Source organism: Panthera leo, chromosome A3 (assembly GCF_018350215.1).
Source record: "Panthera leo isolate Ple1 chromosome A3, P.leo_Ple1_pat1.1, whole genome shotgun sequence".
Classification (NCBI taxonomy): domain Eukaryota; kingdom Metazoa; phylum Chordata; class Mammalia; order Carnivora; family Felidae; genus Panthera; species Panthera leo.
Window position 1 is genome coordinate 34,814,715 of NC_056681.1, and position 24,214 is coordinate 34,838,928.

The 24,214-nt window shown below is 39.5% G+C and overlaps 1 protein-coding gene across 1 annotated transcript in view; it reads left to right on the top strand.

Annotated features, from left to right (window-relative positions):
• Nucleotides 1–7,326: 7,326 nt before the first annotated feature.
• Nucleotides 7,327–24,214, top strand: part of PLCB4 (phospholipase C beta 4) — a 388,300-nt gene continuing 371,412 nt past the window's right edge. Inside the window, exon 1 of the mRNA XM_042931605.1 lies at nt 7,327–7,468. The gene's annotated coding sequence lies outside the window, so the exon portion shown is untranslated. The remainder of the gene's footprint in view (nt 7,469–24,214) is intronic.

Below are 24,214 nucleotides of genomic sequence, written 5' to 3' on the forward strand. Positions count from 1 at the left end.
AGTAGTACAATTGCTGGGTTGTAGGGTAGTTCTATTTCTAATTTTTTGAGGAACATCCATGCTGTTTTCCAGAGTGGCTGCACCAGCTTGCATTCCCAAAAGAGTATGTCCTCTTAAAGATAATCCAGCCATTATTTGGAAAAAGATTCAGCATCCTTATACTAAATTATGATTTTTTCCCCCAAAGATCTATGTACGGAAAAAAATTTCAAATATACCTAATAACTAATGAAAAGGGAGAGGAAAAATTGGAAATGTGTTGTATCACATAATAACTATCCCAATTGAAGTTTTAAAAAAAATGGGTAGAGGGGCGCCTGGGTGGTGCAGTCGGTTAAGCGTCCGACTTCAGCTCAGGTCACGATCTCGCGGTCCGTGAGTTCGAGCCCCGTGTCGGGCTCTGGGCTGATGGCTCAGAGCCTGGAGCCTGCTTCGGATTCTGTGTCTCCCTCTCTCTCTGCCCCTCCCCCATTCATGCTCTGTCTCTCTCTGTCTCAAAAATAAATAAACTTAAAAAAAAAATGGGTAGAATCCATTTCTAGCTGTCCTGATGAAAATCATGACTTACAAAATACTTTGTATTGTTTAAAAATCAGTAGAAATGTTAACCTGAAATGGCAGAACAGAGAAGCTCATGTTTAGTCTAATGCACTGTGGTTCACTTTTCCATCTATGCACGTATATCATAGACTGTGCACATATTGTGTAAAAATAATTACCAAATGTTTCGGGGGTGGTGAGTCTATTTCTCCATCAGAATTTATGAAGTTGTTAAATTGGAGTCATAACAGTTTATTTCATTAAGATGTTTACTGGATAAATATTTTCACCAAATTTTCATCAACTTCGAGGAGGAATTATTTATTCAGTGAAAAGTGTTAGTAGTCTATTGCAAAATTTACCTATTTTTAAAATTCTTTCTGCAGTAGATTTTTTTCCTCTTTTGGTTCAAATGAGCCTATTATTTTAACTGCTTCAATATATCTGATATCTTGTATGCTTAGAAACGATAGGTGTTATGCCCGCCTGCCAACCAGTCTCTAAGATATTGGGGCCATATGATCTATTAATGTGCCCTGGAAAGAGTAGCTCATGTGTGTCCCTATGTGGGTGGGGGTGTGAGAGCTATTGATTTCTGAGAGAAACTGAAGCCATCGACTCGTGGGTTTATTTTGCATCATTTCTAGGTCATATAGTACCTTGTTTTTAATATGCCATGTGTATAGAAATTTGGTAATTCCTTACAGCTGTAAGATGAGCTAGAGAAGGTCACTATCTGTGTCATGCCAAACCACGTCAGATTTCTGACATGGACAAGAAATAATTGTGCTTGAGGTTACAGTGGACCCTTACTTACCCTGCGTGTGCTTTTGAGGTCACGAACTGAAGGTTCTTGTGACTGTTACCTCGGCTAATGTGTACATTTTATAAACAATATTTGAGTAAAGATCAGAGAGAGGAAGCAGCATGGTACAGCAGAAAAGTGAGAGCTGACCTTTTTGGGTTTGAATATCAAGTCTGCCTTTTACTAGATAGATACGTGGCCTTAGGTGAGCTCCTTAGCTCCTTATGAACTTGTCCCCGTCTGAAAGGGGAGCCCCCAATAACTAACTGGTGGGTCGTGAAGGTTATGAAATAGTGGCTGCAAAGTGCCTAACACATTGTCTGGCTTATCTAGCTACTTCTTGAGTGTAGTTCTTTCATTTCTCTAGACATTTGACAGTTGAATATGTCATGTTGGGTCAGTTGAACAGTTCATACCATCATTGTATTTCTAGAAATGATGCTCACAAATATTTTTTTAATAAGGATTGCATGAGGGGAAAGTGGGTGATGGGCATTGAGGAGGGCACCTGGTGGGATGAGCACTGGGTGTTGTATGGAAACCAATTTGACAATAAATTATATTTAATAAAAAAAAGAAAGAAAAAGTATATTTAAAAAATACTGTAAAAAATTCATACAGTAGTACATTTTACAGTAGTACCATTCCCATGCTTACTTCTATTCTGTCTGGAAGCGATCACTGCTATTAATTTCAAAAATGTTTAAATATACACAAAATCTTAATTTCTTTTCTTTTCCAGTTTTTCTTCATGTCCTTCCTCCTTTTCTTCCTCTGGCTATTGCCCTCTGACTGTGTCCAGGTTATTCATGTTAATTACGTAAGAAGTAGCCTTTGCTGTTATCCCAGAGAAAAACAAATATATTTACTCATGAATTCTCATACAGACAATATATTAAAAAATCATGTTCAGGGTGTTTGAAATTATTATTTTACAAAATTACGACCATGTTATGTGCATTTTTCTGCATTTTTTTTGCTCATTCAGCAATATCACAGGAAAACATCTCCAAACCATTTGTCAAAGCCATCATTGCTTATTTTACATGGTGAATATTTCCCATTCTGTGACTATATTAATTATTTAGTGAGTTTACTATTAAAGTACTCTGTATTTTTCCCCATCTTTGGCCATTAAAACATTTCTACATCAAAAATAAAAAAAGGATTGCATACTTTTCATAAAGTCTGTTGGTAATGTGTAGTTTTACCCATTCATTCATTCGGTACTTGTCAGTACTTGTTACATGCCAGCTTTCCTCAGCTCTAGGAGTTTATGTTTTATCAAGAGAGGTCAATCTAAGAGAAATGACTAGAATTTTAAGTTCCACAGAAAGTACATCGCTGAGGCTCTGTGGAAGCACAGAGTAAAGGCATCTGAACTAGGATGCAGGGCAGCCCTTCAGCCCTCAAGATGTATCCTCCTGTTCCTGTTTTCTGTTTTTTAGAAATGTTTCCTTTTTTTTTTAAAATTTTTTTATGTTTATTTTGTTTTAGAGAGAGAGAGAGAGAGAGAGAGAGAGAAAGTGTGAGTCAGGGACGGCCAGAGAGAGAGGGAGACACAGAATTCAAAGCAGGCTCCAGGTTCTGAGCTGTCAGCACAGAGCTAGATGCAGGACCTGAACCCACCAACCGCGAGATCATGACCTGAGCCAAAGTCAGCACGTAACCCACTGAGCCAGCCAGGTGCTCCTGAGATGTTTCCTTTCTGATGTTGAATTTAGTTGGCCATACCTCTAAATATTTCCTTTTCTTTGTTGAGACATACAGATTTTGTAGATAGTCTTTAGGTAGAGCATGTTCCATTTCTTGATCACTGGAATAACATTGCTCTCTTTTTTGGCATCTTTTAATTTAATTTAATTTTTTTAAATTTTTGTATCCCTGACAGAGTGAGGTGGTCCACAGGAGGGTGCCGTGTGGCTTGGTAGAATGACATGGCCTGTTGTTTGCTGATGGTTTTCCTCATGACTGCTCACCCTCAAGCTTGTTGCCTTTTACTATGAGGCGTGCTCTTAATGAGTGGAAACTGTTGATGAGTCAGCAATAGTTCCGTGACTGTGTTATTGGATAGTTCTGTGGAGCATCAGTCAGTGGAAATAGGAGGGGCTTTGAGAACATAGCATGGGGTGGGGGGGATGAATCATATCTCGTGTTAGAATATTTTTGGCTGTGAGTTATAGAAAATGGCAACTTGAACCAGCAGAGGTTTGTCATTCCTAACATGAGATGCCAGTTTAGGAACCTAAGCATTTTGGGGAGGTGTAGCATCTCAGCAAAGCCACAAGAGAACTGGGTTCGTTCTGCTTTCTTTCTACTCATTTTTTGTCTGCCTTTTGTTCTTGTGGTTGTGAGATGGCTCTACACCTCCCAGTAGCTATTCCCAGGAAAGAGGGAAGGGAATGGGTTCATGTAATGAGAACAGACTTTGTTAGAGCCCTTTCTTTCGCATCTCATTGGTCAAAACTGTGTCACATGCCTACTCCTAGCTGCAAGGGAGTCTGGGGCACAAACCATTTTAGCCTGGCGTATTGCCGCCTACAAGAAAATTAAGGTTATGCATGTTGGTTAGACAAATAGCCATAACTGCTATACCTGAGGATTTTATTTCTAAAAAAATTCTAATTTTATTTCTAATGACCTTAGGTTGAGATTTCATGATTGGTAGGTATTAGTTGCCACCTCATTAATGCATTTATTTGACAAATATCTATTAAATGCATAATTAAATGCCATTCCTAATTGAATAAAATATGAAAAATTTCTGAGTATGGATGTAAGCTAGTGAAAGTTTTTCTTAGCCTATATGTAGTAAACCACTGGAACTGTGATGTTTCAAATTGAAAACAAGTGAATTTTGTTTAGCTGACCTCCATCATGCAACTTGTTAATAATTATTACCCACACACTCCCTTCTCTAACCCTTGATCATTTTGCTGATAAATTTGGAAGCCTGCCCCATAAGGCCGAGTTGCTCTGGTTTTCCCATAATACTCCCTTTTCCAGCTTTTATGTGCTTACCCATTAGGTCAGACAAATTTCCTTTTCAGAATTTGGCATTGTTTCTTCATTGGAAAGGAAACAGATTGTTTTAGGCCAGGAAAACTTAAAAAGGAAAATAGAAAACTATCAGCTTCTTTAAAAAAAAAAAAAAAAGATCAAATCTCATGTTAGGATTTAGAGTTGGTCTTGTGCTGTTCTGTTCAGAGGGAGCCAAAGTTTGTTATTGCCCCTGGTTCATCTTTGGAGAAGACTTGGTAAAGCTTTACACATGTTCTTTTCCCAAACTATGATATAAATCCTGCTTTTTAATTTATGTCCAGTGTCAGATTTTCAATAGTGGTGTCTGGCAGGGTCAGTAAGTCAAATTCTGAGGCTGTAACGATGATTTTACTTGGCATGTGAGTTTCCCTGCTTATTGTGAAAGCTGCGACTACCCTCATATGACCCCTCCTAGTCTCTTTCAAATTCTAGCTGCATGAGTAGTGAGTCGTATGAGTGCCCATCTTTTGGCTGTTCCCCAGGAACAGATCATTCAGCTACATCAGTGGGTTGCAGATCTGATAGTTTATATCTGCAAACCCAAAATTTATACCAATAGAATCCCTCTGTCTGTCTCTCTCTTTCTCTTTTAATGATCCCCTCTTGGATCTTAGTTACAAAGATTTTTAGTTCATGGAACAGATCGCATTGATATTAATTATAGGTCATCCATTTTCCTACTTCTTTTAATCAAAGTCATACTTAATGAGCAACAATGTCTGACAATCCTGAGAAAAGCCATGCTTCTATGTTTCTGTCACTTAATTAAAAGCAGAGATACTTGAAATAATAATAAAAAAATAAGTTTATGGTAGGTAAGTACATACTTGTTATTTGGCTTTTAAAATATTTAAAGAAAGATTCAAGGCCATTATTACTTCATTAATAAAATTGTAACTGAAGGCTTTTCATCTTTTGTAGTATGTTATTTAATTTAAAATTTTTAAATTTATTTCCCCTTTTTGATGAAGGGTGTTTGGAAAACAGGAAGATTGTGATATTTATGCTCTGTGCATTTCTCTCTTTGTCATATTTTCACACATAACTTTAATTAGATGACCATCTTTTAATATTTTATTATGGAAAATTTAATGGTAATGTAAAAGTAGAGCAAATATTACAGTGAACCTTCATGTATCCTTCATTGAACTACCACAAACTCACTGACGCTTTTTTGATTTGTTACCTCTCCTTGTCCAAACCCTGATTGGATTCTTTCAAAGCAAATCCTAGATATCTTCTTGTTTCTGGGTGGCCAATTTTATTATTTATTTATTTATTTATTTATTTGATAGAGTGCATGTGAGCAGGGGGCGGGGCAGAGAGAGAGAGAGAGAGAGAGAGAGTCTCAAGTTGGCTCCTTGCTCAGCACGGAGCCCGACGTGGGGCTTGATCTCATAACCATGAGATCATGCCCTAAGCTGAAATCGAGAGTTGGACGCTTAACTAAGCCACGCGGGTACCTCTGGATGGCCAGTTATGAACTGAAGATCTATGAGGACCTCCATACAGTTGTTACTGGGCCGTAGATTATGATTTCGCTCAGCCTGTGCATGTTGAACCATGTTTCTGAATCGATCGTGATTTGTCCTGGCTTTTTGTTGTTGTTGCCAGCAGAGTTTACCTGCACCTATAAGACCTTAGGTAATTTCAGAAAACAGAATAGGCAGCTGTTACCCTAACTGTCCTGTGTTGGTAGTGAGAGAGCCAAAGTAATGCTGTTTCTAAAGTGAAGAGAAGCAGGAGAGACAAGGCCCCAGATGCTGGCAGACTTTGGGAGTCCATGTAGGGATTTGGTATTGCTTCTAAGGAGAGACGTTCTGGAGCTAAGTGTGACCAAGATGGTCGTACTCAGGAAGGGCATATGCAGGTATGGATGTGGTTACAGGAGTCACATGCCTTTCAGCAAGATTTCTTACTTTAAAGGGGGTTTTTATTGTCTGAAAAAAAGGTGACAACTGGAATGAGCACAGGCTAATCTAGGGAGTCCCCATCCAATGTGTGTGTATGAGTGATTCCATTTACTCCGGAGCGTGATCTCCATGAATTAAATGCATTGGCAGTCATTCCAATTTTTCGAGTTCTTTTGGGTTAGAAATTATGGTCATTGTTTTTCAAAAACTCTCCATATCATTATCCCCACTGGGAGTTACATTGCTTTACACATGGAATCTAATGTATCAGGGTCAGAGTCACAATTACATTCGTGTGGACGTGATTCCATTGGCTGTTTTAATTAGATTTGGTTGAAACAGTTTAAGGAGTAGATGATTAACTTAGACTATAAACCTTTTACTTATTTGGACTTCAGTATATAAAGTTAAAATATTGGAATACTTTAATCTTTGCCAACAAGTAATTTTGAAGAGAAAAATCATATTTAGTATTTATTAGGGACTAGCAGGTTTTCTATGTCAATTATTTATTGAAAATAATAAATGTAAAATGAAATCACAGTGATCTTATTTTGATTTAGTTTCCTTTATATATTTTTCTTGATCCAAAAGTCTTAGCTAAGAAATACAGAGCCTGTAAATATGGCTTATTAGCTTGGAAAATAAAAAGTATACAACAGAAGGAAACAGCTGCTTATAATTCTGTTACCTTCTGTTACCTACACAGGCTATTACAACTTCTTCACCTCATTTCCCCCTTGGAAAAATAGAAACAGGAGTGGAATTTTATACATTTACTTCATGGAATGAAAGTATTGAGTATATGTCATTGGGATAGATGGGAAGTAAATACTTTAATTCTAATTTTGAAAAATTCCTATTTTTATCTATATCCATTTGATTTTATTCATTTGCTCCTCAGAAATCAAATCATTGGAATCAGAATCTTTAAAATATTTCATTTAGAGAGAAATGAAGAAATATTTTAAGTCTAACTTGAAAGATTTCTATTTGTTTAATATTATAAATGAAGGCATAACATAAGGAAATTATAGCGTTACGGTCTTAAAAGTTCACCTTTGCTACTTTCTGTTATTAGTGGATGGTCTTTCTTCTTTTCCACCCCCACAGGAAGAGATGGTTACTGTATGATATGGAATCGTGAAACGTGATCTTTCTTAAAAAGGTAGGCGTGTGTGCTTTTTAAAATTAATTTGTGACATTTAAAAAAATGTGTTATCTTGAGTAAATTACCACCCGAGACTACTTAATCAAGAAGCAATTTTTATGCTGCTAATGCATGCCATTGTGAATTGAATTAAAACCTCAGATTCAGCTTTCTCAATTCAATACTGTGTTTCCCAGTCTTTTAAAGCATGACCGTTTTGAATGAATTGTTGATGTCTATAGCAGTCAATGCACGTGAAGTGTAGTAAGTGAATGTCTTTCAGTAGATCCATTTTAAAAATTGAAATAGATTAATTTCAGCCTATCTTGATGAACTATGTTCCTCTTTTTTCAGTGGGTGACTTCATTGTAGGAAGCCCAGAGTTTGGAAGTATAAAATGGTCTGTGGTTCAATCTGTCATATCTTATGTTTTCTTCTGTGAGACTTCTTTTTCAGAGTGTGGATTGTGATTTGCATGATACTATGTCAGACCTTGATCTTCTTTGAAGCTAGAATAATAATTGGAATTAACTGCTACATAAATAATTTATATTATACCTCTTGATACTTTACAGCTGTAATGAAATTGTGGGCATTCTTAGGTTTATGGAGCTTTTTGTAAACTATGGAGTCTCCAAGAGGTGTCTAGATTTCATGGGCTGAGCTCCAAAACTAGCAGTTGCTTTTGTTTTCATCCGGTACCTTTTACTCTGTAATGTGAACCAACATCAGCCAGCTCCCCTGTTCTAAAATGTTCTCAGGAAAGTGGCATGTCCTGAGAGGTCCTTGGAGACATGAGTTATGGTGGGGTCTGATGGGGCTGTCACCCAAGCCACAGGATCTCCTCATAGGTTTTGGGATGTTCCAAGATCACAGAAGTCAAACCTGACTTTGTGCCATTATCCTTCTATGTCAGTTTCCTCTCCAACTGTAAGATTTTAGTTCTTTGGTCATTTCTGAGCAGAGAGGTTATAGTGTGGAAACATTTCTCCCCATTTTACAATCACAGACTTGTGGTGTTAATGGCATCTTCTTCATTCTTCCATCTGCTTCACAGAAGTGACTTTTCATCTTCAGGGGCACCTGGGTGGCTCAGTCAGTTAAGCGTCTCTTCTCTTGATTTTGGCTCGGGTCATGATCTCACAGTTTGTGAATTCAAGGCCCACATCGGGTTCTGAGCTGTCAGCTTGGGTTTCTCTCTCTCTCCCTCTCTCTCTGCCCTTCCCCTGCGTGCTCTCTTACTCTCTCTCTCTCAAAGATAAATAAATAAGGGTGCCTGGGTGGCTCAGTTGGTTAAGCATCCAGCTTCAGCTCAGGTCATGATTTCATGGTTCATGAGTTCGAGCCCCTCGTCAGGCTGTGTGTGGGCTCTGTGCTGACAGCTTGGAACCTGGAGCCTGCTTCAGATTCTGCGTCTCCCTCTCTCTCTCTCTGCCCCTCCCCCACTCCTGCTCTGTCTTTCTCTCAAAAATAAAGAAAAACATTATAAAAAAATAAATAAACTTAAAAAACAAAAGTCACTTTTCACCTCCAGCTTAAAATGAACTTGTCCAGAACATGGCCAACTCCAGTCTGGGAACCACTCAGTAAATGTTTGCTTTAAATTTTTTTCCTCAAATTATTTCTTTAGATTTTGGTTTCCAAGTTGACACAGAGAAATGAGTTAATCAGAGAGTGAGTGTATTTTTGACAAAATGATGATAGGAAGAGAGCTGATGAACATCATATAACTGTTGAGTTATAACAGTACACTTTTAGGAAACCCAAATTGTAAGACCTTGATCTTCTTTGAAGCTAACAGGATGATCGAGCTTCAGTACAGCATAAATAATCTATATTGTACATCTGCTATCAGATAGATGTTGAAAATACTTGACTGCCATGCATTAGGAAAGTTACTTTTTCTCATTCTCCATTACTAATCCAAAGCCCCTCTTGTGAACAGAGACCCTCATTTGTGCCACATATCATCACAGATCTGCTGACCACTTAGGGATGTGTCTTTAGAAGAGGTTTCCTAACCTGTGTGGGTCATGGAGCCCAGGATGCTGTGGGATATTGTAAGATGTCCTAGAATCTATGGTAATATCAAGGATTGCTCATGTATTGAATAAATTACCATCTCCTGTGTTTTCTATCTACATAGCTGCTATCATGATGAAGAAATATGCATGAATATAAAGTATTACTGACTTATGAGGAGCTTTTTTTTACTCTAATGGGTTTTCTTAATAGGAGTTAAAGCACCACTCTTATAAATGGTTAATAATGTGTTTTGACATGAAAAATGGGTCACTGTAATCAGAGACATTGAGAAACATTGTTCTAGAACATAGTGAAGGTACCTAAATCAAGGTAGGGTTGAACCCATGATCTAACGAAAACGGAGCCAGAATGAATGTTCTTCAATAGTTATGGGAAAGAAATATCCACATTTTTTAAAAAGATACTAGATAAGGTTACTTGGGGCAGTGGATTGGTTAGACACCACCAGAAAGGCTAGTCTGCACTGTCAGGTACAGATAGCCCGAAGCCACATGTGGTTATTGAAACCTAAATTTGTATCTATCTATCTATCTATCTATCTATCTATCTATCTATCTATTTTCAACGAGGGCTTGAACTTATGATCCTGAACTGAGATCAAGAGTTGGATTCCCAACCAAGTGAGCCATCCAGGCGCCCCTAAATGTAAATTTTAATTAGGAAAATTAACAATTGAGTTCATCATTGACACTAGTCACAGTTCAGATGCTCAGTGGCCACATGTGGCAAGAGGCTACATCCTGGACAGCGCATAGATAGAACCTTTCCATCATCACAGGAAGTTTTGTAGGCAGTGTTGGGGATGATGGTCCATACTTTTGTAGCTTCGCCCATGAGGTCCTGCCACTGAGTGGACATAAAGCCTGGCTTGCCTTATAGAATCTTGGGGGATTTTATGGACATGAATTCCCTAGTGCACGACTGGAAAAGAAAATTGTTCTCCCCATATTCTTTTTCCAGTTTTCTCTCTCATGACCGCTCCCATTCCATGACAACCAACAGGGGTCTGTGTGCATTTGATTTGTTAATATTTTATTGTGTCTGTAATAGACCTTTGTCACTACTGGGGCTGCCTGGCATCTGAATCCTTTTCCTGAATTTAGGGGAATCCATCATTGTGTGAAGCTGGGTGGGTGAGAGTACCCTGTTCTTAATTTCCCAAACAGAAACTCCCGTGTTTGTGTTTTTTCGGACTTCTGCCAGCTAGAGGAAGCACAGGACTTAAGGTCTGCCAAACCTGGGACTGTACCCCCTGGCTTGAGTGATAACTCAGTGAGGCAGAAGGTGCTTTAGAATTCTCCCCATCCCTGGTGCAGTCAGTAGCCCTAGTGGCTGTGGACAGAGCCAGCTGTGGTGACCAGGGCCAGTGGCCTTGGTGGTAGGTGTGACAGAATCGACTGTGGAGAATGAAAGAGAAATGAGGAAAACAGCTTTTCTGCATATGTAAATAGTTTCACCTGTTCCAGCGGCCATCCCCCTCTGCGTGGAATAATGATAACAAGGTAACTAAAGAGCATCCAGAGAACCAGAAATCAGTGATTCCATAAATTAGCCAGGACACAAGTAAGATATTCTGATCTTCTTTTATGGAAAGAAATACTTTCATTATCCTTACCTGAAAGAATACATATATAAGAATTATGGACACCTCACACTGTGTTAGTAGTGGGACAACTCTTTTTTATTATTTTTGGTAGAGATTGGTGTTTGTAATTCTGTTTCTTTACACTGAGAATCTAATCAAAACTGTTGCCTGTGAAAATCACATTTTTGATTCTTGCCAGCTAGGTCGATTGGCCTGTTTTACTTGTTTCCCAGAATAAGTAGACTGTGGCATGTTGTTTTACGTTGTGTTTGAGCATATAGTCTGTTCCTCTTGTGTGCTGCTTCCTCACTTTGAGGCACACAGCAGCTGTGTGACCATCTGTGTCAACATGGGTGTCAGAACTGGGACAAGGCTTCTAAACCCATGTTCTACCTTCGTTCTTCCTCTGCTTGGATGGAGATGACCATGGACTGTAGTGGATGGTGAGGGAGACAGGACTGAAGAAATCAGGTCTATATTGTTGTGTGAAGAAGCACTCTTCCCTAGCCAGGAACACCCACATATTCTTGAATAGAAAATCGCTGATGGCAATATTTTCAGTCTTTCGCAGTAACAACCGTATGCAATGGAAGAAGGAGCATAAATTATGTGAGCATGAGAGAGAGAGAGAGAGAGAAAATTAAACTTCTTTTGTGTTGAGAGTTTGTATATTTTTGGATCTATTTGTTACAAAAGCTGACATTACTCTTGTATGCCCTCATTCAGCACATAAATATCATTATTTCTTATCAGTTAATTAACTGACATTTTTCCTTGTTAGTTGCCCTTTATCTGCCTCTCCACTGAATTATTAGCATAGGTTATGTATGTAGTTATGACGAGGCTGTGGAAGAAGGTAGGGCACGTATTTCCCCACATTGCCTCATATTGCTTACAGATAGACCTAAGAGCCAGAAGGCAGCTTAATTCTTCATTGGAAAAACAATTTGCCAGTTTTATAAAATGTAGATTCAGCATTTTGAGTGAGTTTTTTAGCCATGAGGATTGTAGTGCCTGAGTATCCAAGTTCAGTGACTAATTTTTGCTTCATTAACATGTAGAAAATCTTTTATTCGTTTATTTATTTTTGAGAGAGAGTATGTGTGAGTGGGGGCAGAGAGAGATAGAGAGAGAGAAAGCATCTCAAGCAGGCTCCATGCTGTCAGCACAGAGCCTGACGTGGGGCTCGAACCCACAAACTGTGAGATCATGACCTGAGCCAAAATCAAGATTTGGACATTAACCGACCGAACCACCCAGGCACCCCTGTAGAAGATTTCTGACAGTCTTATTAGGAAGCATTTTTCCAGGCTTAAGGGTTTCAGGTAGGCTGTAGAGATAGTGAAGGTGGAAAGGGTGCTCTGAAATTATCTCAGTTTAATGTGCTGCTCATTCAAAAGCTTCAAATGTGGTGGTTCAAGAGATTATCCATTTTGTGTTTTGCATGATGTGTGAATGATTGGTGGGCAGAGATGAGGCATTAGGGATTTAATATTTCTGTATTGTAGTTTACTGTGTATTAACTAATAAAATTTTCCTCTTCTAAAATGTGGAAACAGGAACTGTGTACTTTGTGAGGTTATTAGTGGAGGTTTTAATGCATGCTAATACATTTGAAATGTTTGAGTCCTTTGGGGGAAGAGTGCTTAATAAACACGAATAACTACTTATATCAACAGTTCATTTCTGTTGACTTAAGTATACGGACATTTTTTTTTTTCTCTTAATAATGCCGGAGCATCTTAGAAGCAGTATGTAGCAGCTTGAACAAAGTAGAAGACGTTTTTAGTGTCAGCACTGTGTAACCTGTCACAGTTGATTCAGTCTCTCCTGCCATATTCTTTACTGTTTAAAGGCACTATTCAGCAGGATTATTATGAACAAAGTAAAAAGTTTGAATGGAAAAAGCCACATGGCTGTCACTTCTACCTAAATTATGAAGGTGATGATATTTAAGTCTAAGACCATTCCTGTAGGAACCCCACAAACTCATGCCTATTGCTTCTACTCTCCTTAAAGTATGCTCCCCCATTGTACTTTTGAACGCATTGGCGCATACTCTGTGCCATAGTATGGAGTGTATCTCAAACTTTTTGGTCTTAGATCCCTTTATACTCTTAAAAATCAAGAGGGTCTCGAACAGCTTTACTTTATGTGCCTTAACATCATAATTATTTGCCATATGAGAAAGGAAAAAGGGGACACAAAACTATTTCTGTATCAATTAATTTTAAGTAAGTAATAAACCCATCACATAACATAAAAAATTAAAAAAAAATTTTTTTTAATGCTTATTTATTTTTGAGAGAGAGAGACAGAGCACGAGTGTGGGAGGGTCAGAGAGAGAGGGAAACACAGAGTCTGAAGCAGGCTCCAGGCTCTGAGCTGTCAGCACAGAGCCTGATGTGGGGCTCGAACTCACAGACCGTGAGATCATGACCTGAGCTAAAGTCGGATGCTTAGCCAACTGAGCCACGCAGGTGCCCCTAAAAAATATTTTAAAATGGAAAATTAACTATATTTTTCTAAAACAAGATACATTTCGTAAGAAGCATGGCACTGTTTATATTTTCGTAAACCTCTCATTTCTGGCTTAATGGAAGATACTTGGATTCTCTTACTTGCTTCTGCAGTCCGTCAATGGAGATTTCAAACATGATGAGGCCTCTGTAAACCTCCACCTTGTGAGATAATGGGAATGCAAAAAGGCAAATAATGTCATAGGACCATTATGAAAATAATTTTGACCTCCTGGCTTCCCTGAGGTGGCAGTAGGCGCCATACTTTGAGAGCTGCTGCTGTGCAATGAATCCCAAAAGCCTGTCTTTAGAGATCTCCTGTTTTGTCACATTTGCTGCTTTGTACCAGAAACATTCCGCCCCCCCCACCCCCCATCCAGTGAATGAGTAAGAAAACAACGATGAGGACAAAAACATTGTGTAATTTACTAAAACATTCTCTTTTGGTTTCATGGACAGAATGCTGCCTCACCTAATAACCCAAATGGAAGCATTTGAATTATCGGTACATGTATCTACCCATATTTCTTCAACTGAGCGGTGTCCCTAAGTAATGATAACTAGGATTATGATCGTTTACGTTTGTGATGAGATGGTGGGCCATTCTCAAATATTAGTAAATGTATTTGTCAGACACCGTGACATCTATATAGGAAATCAGTGGCATACAACCAGAAGCAGTTATTTATTTATTTATTGCAATGACTTATCACTTGTATTCTGTTGTTTATTACAATAAGTATTTCTGGCCTGCGTGTTTGGAGGTTGGCTGGGGTTTGAATGACCTACGCTAGGCTCCACTGGGCTCAGCTCCAAGCTGTGGGTTGGATTGAGGATTGCTCCTGGTGTCTTTCTCCTGAGACTTGAATGTCGCATGGTCTTCTGCCATAGCAGAAGTGTAAAGACCAAGTAGAAACTTGCAGTGTCTCTTAGGGCCTGTCCTTGGAGTTGACCCAGTATCATGTCAAGCTCACATACCATTGATATAGCAAATTGCATGGCTAAGCTCAATATTGATGTGGCAGGAAAATACACTCTTCCAGTGGAGAGTGTGGGGGTGGGTAGGGAGAAGAAATTGCTAACTGTGGCTTTCACATATTCTAATTCACTACAATGTGCAATTCTAAATTATTAGTAAATACCTATCTTTACCCAGTGAATTCTTTTTAAAAAAAGGTTTTGTTTGTTTTTTTGTTTGTTTGTTTTGTTTTGTATTTTATTTTAGAGAGCGCAAGCAGGGGAGAGAGGCAGAAAGAGAGAATACAGAATCCCAGGCAGGCTCAATGCTCAGTGCAGAGCCAATGTGGGGCTCGAACCTATGACCCTGGGATCGTGACCTGAGCCAAAATCAACTGACAGAGTCACTCAGGTGCCCCTACCTGGTTAATTCTTTTTTAAAAAGGTTTATTTATTTTGGAGAGAGAGAGTGTGAGTGGGAGAGGATCAGAGAGAGAGGGGGACAGAAGATCTGAAGTGGGTTCTGCACTGACAGCAGCGAGCCCTATGTGGGTCTCGAACTCATGAACCACAAGATCAGGACCTGAGTTGAAGTTGAACACTCAACCAACTGAGCCACCCAGGCGCCCCCCCAACCCCTGCCCCTGGTTAATTCTTAATCAGAAAAATAACTCAGGGGCTAAATTTTAATTTTAGGCTGCCATCTTCCTATTGACTGTGTCTTCAAAGTAGCACTGGTGTCTAGCCCTTACCCCCTTGTCACAGTTAACTTTTCAAGTTGTTCTTCATGCTATTGATCCGAACTATTGTGAGAACCTCTAAATTGGTCTCTATCCTAGTTACTGTTGCTGTGCAACAAACCACCCTAAACTAAGTGCTTAAAACGACAGCAACCTTGAATCTGCAATTAGGGCAGGGATCAGCAGAGAAGGTTTGTCTCTGCTCCTTGTGGCAAATGCTGGGTCTTTGCTAGGTGCTGGAGGATCCACTTCTGAGATGATTCAGTCACATACCTGGCAAGTGGAGCTAGCTGTAGGCTGGGAGCTAAGAACCAGGAACCTCAGATTGTCTCCAGGTAGGCTTTCCACAGACCGCTTGAGCTTCCTTAGAGCATGGTGGCTAAGTTGCAAGTGTGAGTGTCCCAAGAGATAGGATGTGAAAAATGTCAGTTTCTTTTTTTTAAGTTTTTATTTAAATTCTAATTAGTTAACATACAGTGTAATATTAGTTTCAGGTGTACAATATAGTGATTCAACACTTCCATACGACCCTGGTGCTTATCCCAAGTGCATGCCTTGATCCTTATCATCCTCATCGCTTCTGTAACCCATCCTCCCACCCACCTCCTCTTTGGTAACCATCAGCTTGCTTTCTATAGTGAAGAGTCTGTTTCTTGGTTTGTCTGTTTTGTTTTGTTTTTTCCTTTGCTCATTTGTTTTGTTTGCTAAATTCCACATATGAGTGAAATCCTATGGTATTTGTCTTTCTCTGACTGACTTATTTCTCTTAGCATAATACTCTCTAGCTCTATCCATATCATTGCAAGTGGCAAGATTTCATTCTTTTTTATGTCTCAGTAATATTCCATTGTGTGTGTGTATATATATATAGATATATAGATATAGATATAGATATATATACACATACATACATACACACACCACTTCTTATCTATATATTAGTTGATGGACACGTGGGTTATTTCTATAACTTGGCTATTGTAGGTAATGCTGCTATAAACATCGGGGTGCATGTATCCCTTTGAATTACTATTTCTGTATTCTTTGGGTAAATACCTAGTAGTGCCATTACTGGATTGTAGGGTAATTCTGTTTTTAACTGAGGAACCTCCATACTGTTTTTTAGAGTAACTGCACCAATTTGCATTCCCACTACCAGTGCACGAGGGTTCCTCAGAAAGGTGTCAGTTTCTTAAGGTTTGCCTGAGAACAGGTCCAGTGTCACTTCTGCTGGATTTTATCAGTCAAGCAGTCACAAAGTCCAAGTTCAAGGGGAGGGGACATAGACCCCTGTGTTTTAAAACTGTTACACTTTCTGCCTCAGTTCTTCTCAGCTCCAAATTGCCCTGTATTTGCATCCTGCCTCCAGATTCTTCTTCCTAAAGCATAGCTTTATTTGTGCCATAGCTCACCATTTTCTACCAAACAAGAAGCAAATTAATCTTGTATTCAGAATGATCCACTTATCAACCTTTAGCATTCTCTGTGCTCCAGCCAAACTTTGTCTGGGTTTTTTCTCCTCTTGCCTTTGATCATATGGGTTTTTTTTTTTCTCTTTCTAGAATATTATCCCTCTGATCTTTTCACATCCTGACATTCTGTGCTTAAAATAAATGCTACTTTCTTACGAAGATTTCCTTAAGCTCTCCATTATTCTGCAATATGTCTTTCTGCATTCTTCCACAGTAAATTTTAACTTTTAGAGACCTCTCAGTTTCTATCTTATACAAGAATATATGCATGTGTATGTGTTTTATTTAAAAAATTTTAGTATTTATTTTTGAGAGAGGGAGAAAGAGACGGTGTGAGCGGGCAAAGGACAGAGAAAGAGAGGGAGACAGAGAATCTGAAGCAGTCTCCAGGCTCTGAGCTGTCAGGACAGAGCCTGACATGGGGTTTGAACTCATGAACCATGAGATCACAACCTGAGCCAGAGTTGGACACCTAACTAACTGAGCCACCCAGGCACCCCTATGCAATTTATATACACTAGTAGATTTTATGTACCTCAGAGGAGCTTCATGTTTTTATATATTAATTTTCAGTTGTACCAGTATTTTGAGATGTATGTAACTACTTGCTTTTCTTTTTTAAATGAATGGATTGAAAGTATGAATGGAATTAACAGACCATGTTTAGACTCACATGAAAATCTGCTAAAAGCACTATGATTGTTGATTAAGGTTGCTGATTGGCTACAAAATAAGTAAAAAATAGATTGTTGAGTTAATTATGACATCAATGTTAGAAAAGATTTTTGAAGAAAAGATTCCACTTACAATTACAGTGTCATGGTATAGAAGTTGGGAGCAACTTACCTAGACATCTGAGGGACTAAGTGAAGAGAGGTAGAAAAGTCAATTGTAGGACATAAAATCAGTTTCAAATAAGTGGAGAAGGATAGTTTGTTCTTGGAAAGTAAGTTTCAGTACAACAATATAAAAACATCAATTTTGCTTAATTAAAGCACAAACATGATGCAATCAATCCCTATCAAAACTGGGGAACCTGCCAAAATGATTCTGAATACGATCTGGAAGAATGAACCTATAAAACTCTGCCAGAATTATAAGAAATATTAAACAGGGTACTTGCCATCTCAAATATTAAAGAATAGTATAAGTCAGTAATGATTGAACAGAAGTATTGGCACAAGAATATATCAATGAATAAAATACAGAGAGTCTATAGGTAAGTGTATATGGTAACTTAGTAAGTGATAGGGTTGGCATTTCAGATTGGAAGGAAAAAGATACATTATTCAGCAAAAGGTGTTGGGACACCTACCTAGTCATCTGGGAAAATGAAACAGAATCCCTACCAGACAACTCATTTGAAAATAATTCTAGAGGAAAGAAATTATAAATGTAAAAGGTAAGATATAAATGGATGTGCATAATATATGAGTCGATATTTTTACAATCTTATGGTGGGAAGGGCATCTGTAAGTAGAAAATATGAAGGAAAGTTTCAAAAAAAGAAACTCTATACACATTTTAAGTCTTTAATATTTTAGTGTAGTGGAAAACCATCTAAACCATGAAACTTGTTTGCATAACACAGGATCAACAAAAGGCTGATATCCCTAATATACAAAGTGCTCTTACCATAAGCTCTTACAATTTCATCAGTAAGATGAACGTCTTGGGGTGCCTGAGTGGGGTGGCTCAGTCAGTTGAGTGTCTGACTTCAGCTCAGATCATGATCTCACAGTTCGTGGGTTTGAGCCCCATGTCGGGCTCTGTGCTGACAACTCAGAGCCTGGACCCTGCTTCAGATTCTGTGTCTTCCTCTCTCTCTGCCCCTCTCCTGCTCACACTCTGTCTCTCTCTCTCTCAAAAATAAACATTAAAAAAAAAGATGAACATCTTAATAGAACTGTGGGGAAAAATATGAACAGGTAATTCATAGGGGCACCTGGGTGACTCAGTTGGTTGAGCATCTAACTCTTGATTTCAGCCCAGGTCATGATGCCAGGGTTGTGGGATCAAGCCCCACATGCTAAAGGTGGAGTCTGCCTAAGATTCTCTCTCTCCAACCCCCTAACCACCCTCCCAATCGCGCACTCTTTCTCTCTCTCTAAAACAACAAAACAAAACAAAAAGCAGGTAATTCGTCAAATAATGGGTATAGGGCCAGCAAACATGAAAAGGTGTGCAAACCTGCTAGCTATCAAAAGTGCAGATTAAGTCAACACTGGCATATCTCTGTGACCAAAATGATGAAAAAAAAAAAAAACCCCAAAGAAAATATGTCTGCAATTGGTAATGGTGTGGGGAAGCAAGTACTATAATTTAGTTTTTCTCAAACTGAGGTGAGGGACCATATGCCTCCACTCTGTTTTTGGCTGATATATTTGTAAAATACATTAAAAATAAATAGTCAAAAAAAGAAAATGAAAAGTTTACAAAATAAACTCTCAAATATATTTCTAGATATAAAATGTTTATCAGATGTAAAATTATTCTGTCAATACCTATACAAGTTTCTAAGTGTTTACTCTCAATTTCTGAACCTACCTGGTGGGCCAGAACTCTTTGCAGTCTGGTACCATTTTGTAGACCATGCTTTGAGAAGTGCTGCTTTCTTGTACTAATGGGAGCATATTTTGGTTCAGAATTTCTGAAGGGAAGATTGGCATTATGTATAATATTTTAAGTGTGCAAACTGTTCTGTTTCTAGAAATTTATTGTAATGTTATAATTAGATAGTTGTGTAAGATTTTTCTATCACTTCCTGTTACATAAAGAAAGGTGGAACGCAAATATTTTTCAGTATAGTAGTGGTTACCTAATCATGGTATAATGTAGACTGTGGAATACCGTATAGTCATTACAAATAATTAAGCAAATGTTGTGTATTAAATTTTTTTACTGTAGGAAGTTCAAATATATGTAGGAAGAATAGTATAAAGAATCCCCATACAGGGGCACCTGGGTGACTCAGTTGGTTAAGTGTCCGACTTCAGCTTAGGTCATGATTTCATGGTTTGGGAGTTCAAGCCTCTTGTCAGGCTCTGTGAGGACAGCTCAGATTTTGGAGCTTGCTTCAGATTCTGTGTCTCTCTGTCTCTCTGCCCCTCACCTGCTTGTACTCTCTCTCTCTCAAAAATAAATAAAACACTAAAAAAAAAAAAAAAGAATCCCCATACAACCATTACCCAGCTTCAACTATTACCCACTCATGACCAAATTTGTTCCTAGCCCTTTGCATTAGATGTGTATTTATTTATATGGAAAGATGATCGTGACCTTTTATAAATAAAAAATAATAGGTTATAGAGGAGCATTTTTTCCACTCATTCAACAATTACTGATTGCATCCCTACCTCAGGAATGGCACTGTTCTAGGAACTGGAGCTTCACAAGTGGACAAAAAGAAGTAAAAACTCAGCTTGATGCTTACATTCTCGTAAGGAAGACAGGACAATAAACTAATAAAATTACAGTATGTAGTTAGCGATCATCGTTCGGAGAAAGATCAAGCAGTGAAAAGGGAATAAGGAGCATACAGGTGCTGTAGTCTTAGGAAGGATGGACAGAGAATGCCTCCCTGAGAAGGTGGTCTTTGAGTCAAGACCCTGAGCTGCTAAGATAGGGACATGCGACTGTCTTCAGGAAGAGATCCCCGGCTGTTGGGGATGGGGATGGCAAATGCTAACACCCTAAGGCAAAAGTGAGCCTCATGTACATGAGGAAGAGCAGGGAGGCCCCTGTGACTAAGGCAGAAGTGGGCCGTGTGTGTGTGTGTGTGTGTGTGTGTGTGTGTGTGTGTGAGAGAGAGAGAGAGAGAGAGAGAGAGAGAGGGAGGGAGGAAGAGAGAGAGGGAGGAAGAGCAGTTGGGGCCCTCGGACTAAGGTGCAAGTGGGCCTCCTGTATGTGAGGAAGAGCAGGGGGGGTTCCTGGGACTAAGGCAGAAGTGAGCCTCCTGTACATGAGGAAGAGCAGGATGGGTGGGACTAAGGAGGAAGTGGGCCTGGTGTATGTGAGGAAGAATAGGGGGGCGGGGGCCTGTGACTAAGGCAGAAGTGGGCTTTGTCTATGTGAGGAGGAGCAGGGGGGCCCCTGGGACAAAGGAGGAAGCGGGCCTCAGGTACATGAGGAAGAAATGGAGGGAAGGCCCAGGACTAAGGCGGAAGTTACAGGCTCCTGTTACTCGTGTACGTGAGGAAGAGCAGGGGGGGTTCCTGGGACTAAGGTGGAAGTGAGCCTCGTGTACATGAGGAAGAGCAGGAGGGGTGGCCCTGGGGCTAAGGCAGAAGTGGGCCTCATGTGTACCTGAGGAAGGGGGGGAGGTGCTGGAACTAAGGAGGAAGTGGGTTTCACGTACATGAGCAAGAGCAGAGAGGCCCCTGGGACTAAGGGGGGAATGGGCCTCCTGTACATGAGGAAGAGCGGGAGGGGGGGGCCCTGTGACTGGATTAAGCTGGGGTGTGGGGACTCCAGTGCAGAAGCAGTGGGGGAGACTGTCAAGGACCTCTGTGAACACTTTGGCTCCCACTCTGAGTGAAATTGGGAGCCACTGGAGAGATTTGAACCCAGGAGTGGCATGCTGTTGCTTCTATTTTCAAGCACTCACTTTGCTGAATTGAGAATAGAGTGTAAGGGGGCAAGTCCAGAAGGAGGAAAATCAGGTAGCAGGTTATTGTGACAGGCAGGAAGGACATGGATGATACTAATTTGGACAAAGGTGCGAAGGGTAGAAATGGTTTGAAGGGGTCAGACTTTGATCCATTTTGGAGGGAGGGTCATTCAGTCGGATGGATCTGCTCAGGGATTCCACATAGGTTATGAGAAAGGGAGAGGTGGTAAGGGTATTTCTAAGGTTTGGGGCCTGGGCACCTGGGAGGGTGGAGTTGCTGTTTACTAGAAGGGGGAAGACCGCATCACCAGGGGTTTGAAAATGGGGACGATTAGGAGTTGGTTTTGGGTGTGTTAGATTTGAGACTTTCGTTAGACATCCAAATGAAGATGTCCTGCAGACAGTTGGATGTTAGGGTCTGGAATTCAGGGAGAGGCCTGGGCTGAAGGTGTGTATACGTGGGAGGTGTGAGTCTGGGTGAGGTCACTAAAGACGTGAATGCTTGTGGAAAGTTGAGAGGTCTGAGGGCTGAGCCCAAGGCCATTCACCCTAAAGGGCAGAGACACGAGGAGGAATCAATATTAGCAATCAGGGAGAGAGCCAAGGAAGTTGGAGGAGAGGCAAGGGCGTGGGGGTATCTTGGAAGCCAGCTGACAAGTGTTGCAAGGCAAGAGGAGTAAACAGAGGGCTGTCAAAGAGGAGACTGAGATTTGAGCGAACAGAGAGCTCAGAGGAAAGTCTGACCAATGGGATATGCAGGCTTGGATTCCTTAGTGGTGTGTGAATTGTGAAGCAGGGAGATGATGAGGATGAAGATACTAATTATTGTCATTTTAAGAATTGAAAGGGAACAGTGTCTTCTCATTTCTTTGTCAGGAATGTCAGACATCTACCCTGCCATTAAAATGGAATATGGCAGCCAAAAAAGGAAAGCAAGAAAAAGAAACTAAAATTACTGAAAGACAGTTTTTCTGTGTCCTGTCAGATAGTTTAAATTAATTATAAAGCTGGTTGATGCAGATGCAGCTGCCCAATCTTGGATGACGCTTTAGCAGGGAACATCCGTGGGGAAAAGCCCAGTGAGAAAGTGAAGTCAATTGAGTGAAAGAGAGAGAATAGCAAAAACCCGGAAAACCTGAGAGGATCGGGAGTGCTTGAAGCAGATACAGTTTGTTGAGTCTCCAGGAATAAAATACCAGACTCGTAGTAGCTGCTTTTAACACCAGCTTTAGCCTGAATAGACTTGAAAATGTATATACATTCTTTAGGGATGAATCATTTTCTTGACCCTTAAAACGATATACCGTGATCCCCTTCAAGGCAAAGGACCTGTGGACCTGTGTCTCTGAGGCCCTATTTTCATGGGTGTGCGTAAGATGCCACCCCTAAATGAGTGACAGTAGTTGTGCCAGAGTATCTTCTCTAGGCGTTGATTTGATAAAAAGCTATCACATTTTTGGTAACTTGCTCTAGAGAATATTGATATAAATATTAAAACATTAAAATATAATTTTAGTAGTTGCCCTATTTAGAAAGGAAATCTCAAGATTTCCACTTGTGGGGAATTCATGTGGAGTCTGAATGCACAAGTTTGGGAAATAAAATGATTTTTTTTTTTTTTTTTGCAGTGGGCTAAAATGATTGCTGCTTGATTTAATAGACATTTTGAACTCCTCCTCCCCCTGCCGACCCTCCCCCCCCGAAAACCACACACAATACACATATTCCAGTGCTTATCAAATTATGAAAGCTGTGTTCAGGTAAAATAACAGGAGTTTTTTTCCCCAGCATCAGCCAAGAGTTATTTCAAAAACAGGCAGAACAAGTTAAAGTGTAAGCCTGATAGAGCAAAGGGAAAGATGTGTGTACCAGGCACAGATGGAGTGAGTTCATTCTCACATAAATATGATCTCCTTGTTCCTCAGGGCCGAGATACCAGTCACTGTCTTAATTGACTCAGGGAGTTTTCAGTTAATGCCTCCAAAACCTTAGTCTGCTGCAAACTGTCAGGGGATTAATGTTACCCTAGCTAGCAATGACCCTCAGTGGTCTCCATGATGGGTGGGGAGAGGCAGGTTCACTGCTTTCTTCCAGGTTTTAGATTCTGGGCATCCATTGTTCACATTTATGGACAAATTTCAACAGATAAGCTTAGCAGTGTTTCTATTATTAATGAACGGATATGTTACTCACCAGAATTCAACTCTTGTTGTGGTGTGTTAATTTCTAGAACATTCTGAAACCCACATAGAAAGTGAAGGCACTGTCAAGGCTAATATATGGTCTTTCAACTATTTTGTTTGGAATTGTATTTTTTAAATTTGCAATAAAAATTACAATTGAAAATATGGAAAATATATGTTTGATTGAAAAAATTTATACTGATTAGCATTTATTTCAACAAAATATGGATTTTTTAAAAAAAATTAAGTTGTTTGTTTATTTATTTATTTATTTATTTATTTATTTAAAGTAATCTCTACACCCAGTGTGGGGCTCACACTCAAAACTGCAAGATTTAGAGTCGCATACTCTTCCGACTGAGCCAGCTGGGTGTCCCAAAACTTGGATCTTTAAAACAAAGGATTTAAATATCTTTTCATTCATATGGGCTTTATGGTCTCAGATACATAGAAATACCTCTCAAGCTATGATTTCTTTTCTATTTGCACTGCCTTTTGTGGGGGAAAATAAAGAGACTGAACAGTGTTTAGATTATCTCTACACGTTTAACATTTCTCGCAGAGCTTGCATGTAATGGTTGGCATCTGAGAAAATAAACAGGAAATTAGAGAGGCAGAGGTTCTCCTTCATCTTTTGCCAGGGCTGGACTCCT